Genomic DNA, 12,129 nt, shown 5'->3' with positions numbered 1-12,129 from the left:
TTATCCCAGGCATAGGTTGATCAAACATCTGTTATCAGCTGAATTGAGCCCACTCCCCTAAAATTCATATGTTGATGCCCTAAACCTCAGTTCATTAGAATGTGCCCATATTTGAAAATAACTCCTTTCAAAGTGATTGCATTAAAATGAGGCTAAGCTGGGTGAGGTGGCTCATGCCTGTAATCCCAGCACTTTGGGAGGCTGAGGCAGGTGGATCACCTGCGGTTGGAAGTTTGAGACCAACCACCCCAACATGGTGAAACCCCATCTTACCAAAAATACAAAAATTAGCCGGGTGTCATGATGCATGCCTGTAATCCCAGCTACTTTGGGAGACTGAGGCAGGAGAATCACTTGAACTCAGGAGGTGGAGGTTGCAGTGAGCTGAGATCGTGCCACTGCACTCCAGCCTGGGTGTTGGAATGAGACTGTGTCTCAAAAAGAAAAAAAAAGGCAGTCAAAATTAAACTAAAATAAAAAGAAAGAAATGCAAGACTCCAGTCAAAATTCAAATATTAAAAAAATGAAAGCATAGGCCTCAAGGCATTCTTAATGGATTTTTGTTATTATAAATTATAGGAAATACAAATTGTTTCTCTCTGTGAAGCTAATGATCTTTGGGTTTTGAATTGATGCTGCTAATTTATGTACAAGCATTCAACTCACTTGAATGACCATGGGCAAATTATTTAACCTGTGCCTCAGCTGTTTACCTATAAATTAAGATAAAAGGAACACATACTTTATAGGATTACCATGAATAGAGAATGGAAAGTACTTAGCAAAATGTCTGCCATATGAAAGTGCCAAGTAAATGTTAGCCATTGTTATTGCTAAGAAAGTGGCTCAGAGAGGAACTTACCTGTCACTCTTCTCCCTGGTGTGTTAACTTCACCCCTGAACAGCTCTTTGATGTTGGTTTTGGCAGAAGAGGGTGAGGGGACCCAGGAGGGTCCTGGCAAGAAGGCCCAGAGAGAAGACTAGAGGACGTTACCAATAAGGAAGGAGAAAATGGGGTAAGAGACAGGGCGGGGGGAAGCAGATGAGCATATAACTAATGACATTCACTGAATTCATTGAAAGGATCTGGCTGGGCGTGGTGGCTCCTGCCCGTAATCACAGCATTTTGGGAGTCCGAGGTGGGCGGATCACAGGTCAGAAGTTTGAGACCAGCCTGGCCAATACAGTAAAATCCTGTCTAAACTAAAAATACAAAAAATAAGCGAGGGGTAGTGGCAGGCACCTATAATCCCAGCTACTCAGGATGTGGATGTTGTAGTGAGCTGAGATAGCGCCATTGCCTCCCAGCCTGGGCTACAGTGCAAGACTCCTCAAAAAAAAAAAAGAAAAAGAAAGTATCTTTTCTTTTTTAGATTTCTTTTTTATTTAAAAAGCTTTTTCACTTAATACTGGATACCTCTGGTGTGGCATAATCTACTTTGCACAGAGAAAGCAGGAGAAGAATAGGAAGGAGGAATAGAGGGTGGGAGGAAGGAAGGGAGGAAAGACACATACTGAAGCTGTCTTTAAGTTTATCTATTAAAATCTTTGCCACTCTCCCCTTAATGCATTTGCTTCTTCCTTAATTTCGTAAGGAAGATGCCTTTGAGTAGGGCTGCTCCATAGAGTATTTTTTAATATAGAAAGATGGCTGAGAGGAGGAAGAGGAAAATATCCTTGGCACTTCTGCCTATGAATAGGAAGAACTGAAGGGAGAAGAAAGGATAAACCAAAGAGAAGGCCAACCTGCTCCAGGACTAGGGCTCAAGAGGAGCATCCAGTGATTTAAAAGAAGTGCTGTCACTAATCATCAGGTAAATGCACATCAAAACCAATGAGATATCACTCATACCTGTTAAGATGGCTTTTATCAAAATAGACCAAGTGTTGGTAAGACTATGGAGAAATTAGAACTCTTGTACATTGTTGGTGGGAATGTAAAATGGCATGGCAACTATGGAAAACAGTGTGGATGGTCCTCAGAACATTAAAAATTGTACTACCATGAAATCCAAGAATCCCACTCCCAAAGAATTTAATCCAACAGAGTTGTAATAGGAATATTGAAGTGATACTGGCATTCCCACATTTATTGCAGCATCATTCACAATAGCCACGATATGTAAACAACCCAAATGTCTGTTAACAGATGAATAGATAAAGAAAATGTGGTCTCGGCTGCTTTCGGCTCGCTTGTCGGCGCAAGATGGTGGACATCTCCCTGTACGAGCTCATCAGGAAACGCGGGGAGGCAGCGACAGGACAGCTTAATGTCAGACTGGGAGTTGGAGGTGTCTGATCTCCAGCTGGGATTCAGCAAGGCCTTCTCAGCCAGTCAGCACGCACAGCCACCTTCCAGCAAAGATTTGATGCCCGGCAGAAGATTGGCTTCGCAGGTGCCCGGCTCAAACTGGGAGTCAAGGATGCCCAGGAGAACCTTTTGCAAAAAGATGCCCAGTTTCGGATCAAAGGGAAAGTGCAGGATACCAGAGCGATGTTGAACTCTCGCAAGCAGCAGACCACGGTGCCCCAGAAGCCCCGCCAGGTCGCTGATGCCCAGGAGATCAGCTTGAAGAGGAGTTCACGTGCTGCCTTCAGGAACCCACCCATTGGGATAGTGACTCCTGCCCTGAAGCTCACCAAAACCATCCAGGTTCCATAGCAGAAAGCCATGGCACCACTTCATCCGCATCCTGCTGGAATGAGAATCAATGTTGTCAATAACCACCAGGCCAAACAGAATTTCTATGACCTGGATGAAGAAGATGTTGGTATAGCTTCCATTCCTGCTAAACAGATGAAGTTTGCAGCCTCAGGCGGCTTTAGCCCATGCGGCTGGGCTAAGCAGTTCCAAGCTCTCCATGTCCAAGGCCTCCCTCTCACCAAAGTGGTTCAGAATGATGCATACACAGCTCCTGCTCTCCCCTCCTCTATTCGAACAAAAGCCTTGACCAACATGCCCCGGACACAGGTGAACAACGAAGAACACCCCCCCACCAAAGAGCTGCCACCTGCTGAGCCTGTCCTCAGCCCACTGGAAGGCACCAAGATGACTGAATAATCTGCACCCTCAAGTCACTGAGGAGGACATTGTTGAGCTTCTCTGTGTGTATGGAGCCCTCAAGAGAGCTCGGCTGGTCCATCCTGGGGTAGCAGAGGTGGTGTTTGTGAAAAAGGACGATGCCATCACTGCATATAAGAAGTACAACAACCGGTGTCTGGATGGGTAGCTGATGAAGTGCAACCTTCACATGAATGGGAACCTTGTCACCTCACACCGGTCCATCCTGCTGCGGCTAAGTGACAGCCCCTCGGTGAAAAAGGAGAGCAAGATGCCTCGCAGGGTGAACTCTGCCTCCTCCTCCAACCCCCCTGCCGAAGTGGACCCTGATACCATCCTGAAGGCGCTCTTCAAATCCTCAGGGGCCTCTGTGACCACGCAGCCCACAGAATTCAAAATCAAGCTTTGAGCAGGGGAGTGAGGCAGCCAGAAGTGGGGGCAGAGGAGGGTGGCTCTGTTTCCCCAAGACAAAGCTTGTGACCAATAGGCCATCCGACTGGAGACCCCTGAGCGTGGGCAGGGTCGCCGGGGGTAAAGCGCTTCCTCACTGGATGGAACCCGCCTTTCTGTGCTGTGTTCTGCCCTGTGCTCTTCTATGTTAACGTTTCCTGTAGAATGTTTCGTCTTCTCCATCTCATCGCCAAGGTAGGCTTGTGTTTTTCAGAGCATGCCTCCCCCAGCCTCAGCCCCAGGCGGATTTCTTATCTGGAAATGGTACACTAAATTCTCTGGGTGGCTTTCTTGTGTCCCCATAGGATGCAGGGCAGGGGCTGTCTGAAGGACCCTAGTTTTTCCAGGCGCCGCGGGGCTGCCTTTCCTTTGTGTATGTTCAGCTTTTCAAACAACGCAGGGGATGGAAAGCCCTGCCATCCTGACGGGAACCAGGTTGGCTTGAGGGCTGTGCCGCTGCTCTGCCTGGTCAGCGGAGGTGCCTAGGTGGGAGCAGGTCTCAGGCCTCTTGTCCTCTCCCCGGTGGCTCCAGGCCTCACGAGTGGCAAGGGCAGATGAAGCTCACTGCTGGGAAGAGTCTGTCCAAGCTCTTGGCTTGGAGGCCCATGCTGCCTCCGCCCAGAGGAAGTTCTCCGAAGTTCACCTTTCCCTTGAGTTGCGCTGAATGCCCCAGCCCAGGTCTCTTTCCCTTCTGGGCGTTAATGCTGGGAGGGGAGCTGCGTTGTGAGCCCTCCCGGTTCTCACCTAGCCTGGCACTCATCACACCCTGGTTTTGGTGCAGCTACCAGCTCTCCTCTGGTTAGGCCTTTCAAAGGCTCCACCTCCCATTCTGCAACACAGTGGGTTTGGGGCAAATGCAAGAGGTCGGTTTGCTCCTGGCTCTCCATTTCTGGCCTCCGTTTTCTATAGGACAGTGGTCAGGGATGTCCTGATGCATATATCCAGCTGCCACGCCAGCGTTCCCACTTTTGTGAGTGACCCACCCATCCATGATCAGAGGGATATCTTCCTGCCTTGGCAGAGGAGGAGGAGTCAAAGGAGCCAGGCAGCTCTACCAGGCAAGCTGTTTCCCCAGCATAGGCGCCGGCAGTTGGCACAAAGCTATAGAGACCAGGGGCAGTCCCTGGATTACCAGGCCAGCGTTTACCCTGGTGTTGCTGAGTGGTCCCCTGCTGATTTGTTGGGACTGAAGGGAATCCAGGTTGGCAGAGCTGGAGCCAGTTGGGGAGCAGGATTCTGGGAGCGCTGCAAAATCAGTTGCAAGTGCTGGGAAAGGCGCATGATGGAGACAGAGTGCCCAAGACTTGCTTGAGGCTAGCCCAGTGAAGAAAAACCCAGAAACTCATGTTTCCAGAGGTCAGTCTGTCAGGCAGGAAGGGCCCAGGGTTTGAACCCAGCTTCAGTCCTGGGGCTCTGAGGTTGCCCAGGGCAGGAAAGTCCAAGGAAGGAGCCTGGTGGTGCTTCACGTCCAGTTCTTTAAAGATGGGGCTTTTTATTTTCTTAACCTTCAAGTCGGTGCAGACTGAGTTCTCGTTAGCAGCTGGAAGATATTCCTCCTACACTTTACCCTTCCTGGCCCAAGAGAGCACCCAGAAGGCAGTAGGACCTGAGTTTTCAGGTACTGGGAACAGGGGGCTCACTGCTTGCACTCTGCTTAGGGTTGGGACAGTAAATATCCTGCCACACGGCTTTACCCTTCCCTCTAATCCCAAAGCTGGTATGTTCTGTCTGTCACAGAGTTTCATTGAGCCCAGATGCAGCCATCCGGAGGTGGTGCTGTAGGTAATCATCTGGTACACTGAGGGGACCTGTTTGCCTCCTCCGCTGTATAAGCTGTAATCTTGGGAGACAGGGAAGAGAAGGTGGTGGGCCAGTCCTGTGTCCTCTGCTTCCCATGCCTCTGCGTTACCCATCTGTGTTTCTTGTGCAAAAAGAGAGGAAGAGGCATTAAGGGATGAAGGGTGATTATGTATTACTTATCCATTTCTGAATAAAAGTTGGTTATTCCAAAGAAAGAAAGAAAGAAAATGTGGTGTGTGTGTCTGTGTGTGTGTATAGTATTATTCACCGTGAAAAAGAAAGAAAGAAATTCTCCAATTTGTGACAACGTAGATGAACTTGGAAAACATGCTAAATGAAATAACCTAGTCACAGAAGGACAAATATTGCATGATTTCACTTATATGAGATATCTAAAATACCCTTACGCAGAAGGAGAGACTAGAACAGAGATTGCTAGGGACAAGGGGAGGGAAGAAAGGGAGAGTTGTTGTTCAAGGTATGTCAAGTTTCAGTGATGCTAAGACAAAAATGTTCTAGAGATCTGCTGTACAGCATAGTTCCCAATATGGTTTGGCTGTATCCCTACCCAAATCTCACCTTGAATTGCAATTGTAATAATCCCCACATGTCAAGGACAGGACCAAGGACCAATTGAATCATGGAGGTGGTTTCCCTCATACTGTTCTCATTGTAGTGAATAAGTCTTACGAGATCTGATGGTTTTAAAAAGGGGAGTTCCCCTGCACACTCTCTCTTGCCTGCTGCCATGTAAGACATGACTTTGCTCCTCATTTTCCTTCTACCATGATTATAAAGCTTCCCCAGTCATGTGGAACTGTGAGTCAATTAAACCTCTTTTCTTTATAAATTACCCAATCTCGAGTGCATCTTTATTAGCAGCATCAGACATACATAATGCCTGTAATTCACAATATGGAGTTATATCCCTAAAAATTGTTAAGAGGGTAGATCTCATGTTAAGAGTTCTTATTACTGGGACACCCCCCACCTACTTACCTTCCCCCACCTTCCCTCCATGCACAAAAGGACATGGAAACTTTTAGAGGTGGTGGATACGTTTATTTCCTTGATAATGGGGATGGTATGGGTGTACACATACATCAAACTTATGGAACTGTATACACTAAATGTGCAGTTTGTATTGTATATCAATTATACTTCAATAAAGCTCTTAAAAAATAAATAAAGGGCCAGGCACGGTGGCTCACACCTGTAATCCCAGCACTTTGGGAGGCCGAGGCGAGTGGATCACAAGGTCAAGAGATCGAGACCATCCTGGTCAACATGGTGAAACCCTGTCTCTACTAAAAATACAAAAAATTAGCTGGGCATGGTGGTGTGTGCCTGTAATCCCAGTCACTCAGGAGGCTGAGGCAGGAGAATTGCCTGAACCCAGGAGGCGGAGATTGCAGTGAGCCGAGATCACCCCATTGCACTCCAGCCTGGGTAACAAGAGCGAAACTCCATCTCAAAAAAATAAATAAATAAATAAATAAATAAAATCAGGACTACAAAAAATAATAAAATAAAGGAAATACTGACAGGAAGCACGTGGAAGCAAAAATTTCATGCAGGATACTTGGGCCAAGAGAACTAGTAATCCCAGGCTGCCCATGGGATGCTTCTCAGACCTCCAGCTCAATGGAGAAGTTTGAGACTTCAACCTGATGAAAGTGACAAAATGGAGGATGGGGTACCATACACTAGGGATTGAGGGGCTATGAATAAGATCTAAAAAGCCTTCCTTGTCCTTGGCAGGTGGGTGCACATGCCATGGCAGGGAAGAATGATCCTGTTTGTCATAGGGCATCATTTTTCATAATAGAGGAAGCGGATTTTAATCTCTAAGCACTGCTATGAGCACGTCTTTATAAGGAAGAACCTGCCTGCAGAAATGGGCTCTGGTCAGCGCTTTTTGTGTGGAAGGCAGAGCCCAGGCTTCTGCCTGAGAGAAAGCAACTCTGCATAATGTAGGGAAGAGAGTTAGAGCTGACTGGGGTCTTTGGGGAAGAATTGTCAAGATGAACCCCTCAAAGTGGCATTGGTTATGGGAAGAGCTATGGGGAGAGCTAAATGTTGACATAATTGTATTGAGTTGTTGGCTGAATGATTTGTGTGATACACTCTTTTCACCCTTTCTCCTTTCTTTTTTATTATTATTATTATTTTCAAGTTCCCATTGCCCAGGGGCCATTTCCCCTTTCAATCTTTGGTAAAACTTATGTTTCTTTTTAACTTCATTGTTGTTGTTATTTTAAATAGAGATGGGTTCTCACTATGCAGTCTGGGCTGGTCTCAAATTCTTGGGCTCAAATGATTCTCCTGCCTTGGCCTCCCAAAGTGCTGTGATTGTGGGCGTGAGCCATCACACCCAGCCAAAAGGTATGTTTCTTATTAATGCTTTATAAGGCATTATCTTTGTGAAGGCATGGGTGTAATTCTCAGTGCTGCATGGATTGAAATAGACTACACCTGACCAGTTTCAAGTCCACCTTCCCTCAGTCAGTCTGGATTGATCACATCTTTTCCTCAGAGTCCCTGGGGAAGGAAAGGCACCCAAGAGAGGGACATGAAGGAAAATAGGACACTGGACATTCTACAACTCCCAGGGGTCAGGTCTGGGGAGCACTTGGCCTGGACTGAAGATGGCCCATGTAGCCTAGAAAGTTTTCCTGCTATGTCGGGTGCAGTGGCTCATGGCTGTAATCCCAGCACTTTGGGAGGCAGAGGTAGGTGGATCACCTGAGGTCAGGAGTTCGAGACCATCCTGACCAATATGGTAAAACCCCGTCTCCACTAAAAATACCAGAAAAAAGCCAGTCATGGTGGCTCATGCCTGTAATCCCAGGACTTCGGGAGCCTGAGGCAGGCGGCTCACAAGGTCAAGAGATTGAGACCATTCTGGCCAACATAGTGAAACCCTGTCTCTACTAAAAATACAAGAAAATTAACTGGGTGTGGTAGTGCGTGCCTATAGTCCCTGCTACTCAGGAGGCTGAGGCAGAAGAATTGCTTGAACTGGGCAGGCAGAGGTTGCAGTGAGCTGAGATCGCACCACTGCACTCCAGCCTAGACAACAGAGCAAGACACCATCTCAAAAAAAGAGTTTTCCTGCTTTGTGGTAATACAAATGGCATATGCATTCACCTGCCAAGCATGGAGAAAAAAACAAAGGGTTTCTTTCCAGGGTTCCTTGTGAAATGTGGAGAATACACCATAGCTTTCAAGCCAGACTGCCTATATCCTGGTTCCTTTCTGAGTTTACTATTTGCTGGTCCCTAGCCTTTATAAAGTCTTTTTGTTTTCTTTCTCTAACTGTTCTAGCTTGTCTCACTCAGCTGGGCTAGTTCAAGAGAAGAGACCGAGTGCCAGATAGATACCAGGGCAACAGCACCTCCCTATGGCTTCGTGGCAGGATAGCAAGAAACATTAGCACCTGGATCTACCCAAGGAAAGGGTCAACCACAAAGGCGATTTGTAGGAGGTACAAGCTTTAGATTTTTATTATCATTAAGGAAAGTGGCATTTTTCCTTAGGCTGTCACCTGTTGAATGCCACATGGTTACAGACCATGAGTGGAAGTGCAGAAAAAATAATCAAGATATCCACTAAAGTTTTTTTTTCATTTTTTTATTGTAAATTCACAATTTATAATTGTATAGATTTATGGGCTCTGGGAAGAGGGAGTTGCACGGGAAAAAATTTATGGGGTAAAAAATGTTATAACTTATGAATGCAATGTGAAATAATTAAATCAAGCTAGTTAACATATCCATCACCTCAAATACTTAATTTTTTGTGGCAAGAACTTTGAATTTTACTTAGCAATTTGAAATGTACAACACTCTATTAACTATATTTACCATGCTATGCAATAGAATGCACAAAAAGAGAAAGCATATTCTCCCTGTTTGAAATTGTATACCCTTTGCTCAGCACTTCTCCATTTCCCCCTCCTCCAGCTTCTGTCACCATCATTCTATTCTTCACTTCTATTAAGTTCATTGTTTTAATTCCACTTATAAGTTGGCTTTTGGGGCCTGACTTATTTCACTTAGCGTAATGTTCTCCAATCCCATCAACGTTGTCACAAATTTCAGAATTTCCATCTCTTTCCCTCTCTCTTTTTCTTTTTTTGAAATGGAGTCTCACTCACTCTGTCATCCAAGCTGGAGTGCATTGGTCCCATCTCAGCTCACTGAAACCTCTGCCTCCCAGGTTCAAGCCATTCTCCTGCCTCAGCCTCCCAAGTAGCTGGGATTACAGGTGTGTACCACCACACCCAGCTAATTTTTGTATTTTTAGTAGAGACGGGGTTTCACCATGTTGACCAGGATGGTCTCGATCTCTTGACCTCATGATCCACCCGCCTCGGCCTCCCAAAGTGCTGGGATTACAGGCTTGAGCTACCACGCCCGTCCTCAGAATTTCCTTCTTTTTAAAGGCTGAATAGTATTCCATTGTGTATATGTAACACATAATACCCAGAAGTGGGTTTCTAGATCATGTGTTAATTCTATTTTTGTTTTTTTTTTTGGCGGCAGGGGGGTGTTTCTCCATACTGTTTTTTATAATGGCTACACCAATTTACATTTCCATCAACAGTGTACAAGTGTTTCCTTTGCTCTACATCCTCAACAACACTTATCTTCTGGTTTTTCATTTGATAACATTGTTTTGAAATAAAGTACAGAATGATTAAAAATATAATAATTATTAAAAATATAATAAACATTTTTAAAAGACATTCTGACAGGTGAGAGATTATATCTCATTGTGGTTTTAATTTGCATTTCTCTAATGATTAATGATGCTGAGCATTTTTTTCAATATCTGTTGGCTATTTGCATGTCTTCTTTTGAAAAATGTTTTTATTACTGGAATGCAAGGATGGTTCAACATATGCAAATCAATAAATGTGACATGCCACATTAACAGAAAGACAAAAACCATGTAATCATCTCTATTAGATGCCAAAAATCATTTAATAAAATTTATTATTTTATGATTAAAAACACTCATCTTTCATTTTCTAGGCAGAGAGAGAGAGCAATAGAGAGTGAGAGAGAAAGATTAACAAAAAAAAAGTTCACCAAATTAGATATAGAGGGCATATGCCTCTTCTAGGATACCCTTGAGTGCAAATTTTAAAAAAAGAAATGTAAGGCTGGGTGCAGGGGTTCATGCCTAAAATCCCAGCAATTTGGGAGGCCAAGGGGGGCAGAGCACTTGAGGTCAGGAGTTTGAGACCAGTTGTGCCACTGCACTCCAGCCTGGGCGACACAGTGAGATTTCATCTCAAAAAAAAGAAAAAGAAATGAAATGTGACTCAACACAATAAAGGTCATGTATGAGAAGCCCATAGCTAACACTACACTCAAAGCCTTTCCTGTAAGATCTGGAACAAGACTAGGATTTTTACTGTTTTAGTCTGTTTCTGTTGCTCAATATAATACCTGAGCCCAGGTAATTTATATAGAAACAAGGTTTATTTGGCTCATGTTTCTGCAGGCTGTACAAACATTGTGCCAAATCTGCTTCTGGTAAGGGCCTCAGGAAGCTTCCACACATGGTGGAAATTGAAGGGGAGCCAGAATATACAGATTACACAGTGAGAGAGTGGAAGCAAGAGAGAAAAGCAGGAGGAGATGCCAGGATCTTTTCAACAATCAGCTCTTGGTTTGTTGCAGTGGCTCATGCCTGTAATCCCAGAACTTTGAGAGGGTGAGATGGAAAGATCACCTGAGCCCAAGAATTCAAGAGCAACCAGCTTGGGAAAAAAAGTGAGACTCTAGCACACTGGTTAGGTAAAAAAATAAAAAATAAAAAGTGAGACTCAGCCAGGCATAGTGGCTCATGCCTATAATCCCAACACTTTGAGAGGCAGAGGTGGGTGGATCACAAGGTCAGGAGTTGGAGACCAGCCTGACCAACATGGTGAAACCCTATTTCTACTAAAGATACAAAAATTAGCTGGGCATTGTGGTACACGCCTGTAATCCCAGCTACCCAGGAGGCTGAGGCAGGAGAATCACTTGAATCTGCGAGGCAGAGGCTGCAGCAAGCCAAGATTGTGCCATTGCACTCCAGCCTGGGCAACAGGGCAAGACTCCATCTCAAAAAAAAAAAAAAGAAGTGAGACTCAATCTCTAGAAAAAAAATTTAAAAATTAACCAGTCTCTGCAGGAATTGGGTATGAAAGAAAAAAAAAATTTTTTTAAAAGAAGAAGAAAAAAAAAATTAACCAGTCATGGTGGTGTGCGCCTATGGTCCAAACTACCTGGGAGACTGAGGTGGGAGGATCGCTTTGGCTCAGGAGGTCAAGCCTACAGTGAGTTGTGATTGTGCCACTGCATTCCAGCCGGGGCAACAGAGTGAGACCCTGTCTCAAAAAAAAAGTGAATTTATAAACAAAATTTTTTTATAAATTAGCTCTTGTGAAAACAAAGAGTGAGAACTCACTCATTATTGCAAGGATAACACTAACCTATCCATAAAGGATCTATCCCATTATCCAAACACCTCCTACCAGGCCCCACCTTTAACATTGAGAATCAAATTCTGACATGAGGTTTGGTAGCCAAACAAATCATATCAAACCATAAAAGCTACTCTCCCACTTCTGTTCAACATAGTATTGAAGTCCTTGCTAGAGCAATTAGGCAAGAAAAAGAAATAAAAGGCATCCAAATAGGAAAATAAGTGAAATTGCCACTGTTTGCTGATGGCATAATCTCATACGTGGAAAACCCTATGGACTTCAGCAAAAAACTATTAAACCTCATATGTGAATACACTAAAGTTTGCAAGATACA

General features: G+C 44.8%; 1 pseudogene across 1 annotated transcript; it reads left to right on the top strand.

The window, feature by feature from the left end:
- Positions 1-2,206: 2,206 nt before the first annotated feature.
- LOC116565470 lies at positions 2,207-5,519 on the top strand (annotated as a pseudogene). Its single transcript, XR_004275453.1, has one exon. The product of XR_004275453.1 is annotated as a polymerase delta-interacting protein 3 pseudogene (transcript).
- Positions 5,520-12,129: the final 6,610 nt, after the last annotated feature.

Source organism: Sapajus apella, unplaced genomic scaffold (genome assembly GCF_009761245.1).
Source record: "Sapajus apella isolate SASKATOON/1434 unplaced genomic scaffold, GSC_monkey_1.0 scaffold2, whole genome shotgun sequence".
NCBI lineage: Eukaryota > Metazoa > Chordata > Mammalia > Primates > Cebidae > Sapajus > Sapajus apella.
This window is presented reverse-complemented; position numbering and strand designations above follow the sequence as displayed.